General features: G+C 30.2%; 1 non-coding gene across 1 annotated transcript; it reads right to left on the bottom strand.

Moving 5' to 3' along the window:
• Positions 1-1,454: 1,454 nt before the first annotated feature.
• Positions 1,455-1,561, bottom strand: LOC121208665 (small nucleolar RNA R71). Its single transcript, XR_005903796.1, has one exon. It is a non-coding gene; the product is annotated as a small nucleolar RNA R71 (small nucleolar RNA).
• Positions 1,562-1,831: the final 270 nt, after the last annotated feature.

Raw genomic sequence — 1,831 nt, 5'->3', positions numbered from 1 at the left:
TTAAAATGACTTAAATTTCATTAGTGTTCTATTAATTACATTTTGTCCACTTAATTTGTTAAGATCATGTTTGTGTTGTTATAGGCCTTGGTAATTTGTTCAATTAAATCAAATCATGTCTATGTTATGCTTGCATTTTAATTGTAAGGTAATAAATGAATTAATTATTAATCCGATTATAATTATAATTAATTGACACAATATTTAATTGGTGCATATTTAACCTTCTAAGGTAGTTGAGGTTTAAATTAGCGATGGCATTAAATAATACATTAGCTTTACATAACTTGTAAGATTATTATGATTAAATTGTTTCAATATAGGAATATATTGTTACCTTACTTTATCTTATACTTGCTTATGAAAATTGATTAATTGTTTGAATTGACATATAAATATATTTAAGAGATTAATTGATTTAGTAAGTATGTATATGCATTAGCTAACAAAAGACCATGTTGCCATGAAATTATTCATAACAACATGAACATAGTTTTAATATTTTTAAGTTAAAGAATGAAATTCATCAACACATTTATGTCATATTCATTAAAATCATTTTTAGAAATCGTGCATTTAATTTTTTTTAATTAAATATTTAGTTGAATTCTTAGTTTTTATTACATCTTTAAAATCAACATATTTTTTCTCACCAAATTGCTTAAGGTTACATTTCATAAATATTTTCTTGCAAAATCCCTATGGGTACGATAACTCAAAATCCTTGTCACTTTTTTACTTGATACGATTATGTACACTTGCACATTTCCATTGTTCCAAGTTTTTGGTGCCGTTTCCGAGGACTGTTTTAAAAGACATTATTTGTGAAATTGTTAATTTTGCATTTTCGTATATTTTTTGTTGTTTAATTTTAATTCCATTATTTTCCTATGATTGTTTCAAGTGTTTATGAGTATTGATCAAATTATTGACTTACTCCTCGTAGATCCTGAAATTAAAAGGACTTTTCAACAAAGGAGAAGACAAACAGCTCAGAAAAGGACCGAAGAAATGAACTTCAAAAACCAGAACCAAGGAAATGGAGTGAATCATGCTAAAAATTCTATCATTATTGCAGATGATAGGGATAGAGCTCTAAGACAGTATGTCATGCCATTGTTTCATGAGCTTAATCCAGGTATTAAAATACCCAAAATCAAGGCACGAAAATTCGAGCTAAAGCTAGTTATGTTCCAGATGCTTCAGATTGTGGGTCAACTCAGTGGAATGCCTATTGAAGATCCTCACCTTTACCTCAGATTGTTTATGGAGGTGAGTGATTCCTTCAAGTTAGTTGGAGTACCTGAAGATGCACTAAGATTAAAGTTGTTCCCATATTCACTAAGGGAAAAAACTCGAGCTTAGTTGAACTATTTTCCACTAGATTCCATTACCACATGGCAAAAGTTAGCAAAATGCTTCCTTATGAAATATTTCCCACCTAGCAAGATGCTAAGTTGTGAAATGAAATCACTACTTTCCAACAAATAAGTGATGATTCCTTGTATGAGGCTTGTGAAGGATTGAAAGAACTATTACAAAAATACCCTCATAATGGAATCCCACATTGCATACAATTAGAGTTGTTCTACAATGGTCTTAATGCTAACACGAGGATTGTAGTAGATGTTTCTACTAATGGTGCTCTCCTTTCTAAGCTTTATAATAAGGCTTATGAAATTATTGAAAGAATTGCAAGCAACAATTACCAGTGGCCAACCAATTGAACAGCTTCAAGACGAGTCACATGAGTACATGAAGTGGACACCATTTCACTTATAGCTCAGGTATCTTCGATATCCTCAATGCCTAGAAATTTTACTACTAATGG

The sequence above is a fragment of the Gossypium hirsutum genome, chromosome A10 (genome assembly GCF_007990345.1).
Source record: "Gossypium hirsutum isolate 1008001.06 chromosome A10, Gossypium_hirsutum_v2.1, whole genome shotgun sequence".
Lineage (NCBI taxonomy): Eukaryota > Viridiplantae > Streptophyta > Magnoliopsida > Malvales > Malvaceae > Gossypium > Gossypium hirsutum.
The sequence above is the reverse complement of the archived record's forward strand: the minus strand, read 5'-3'. Positions and strand labels throughout refer to the sequence as shown.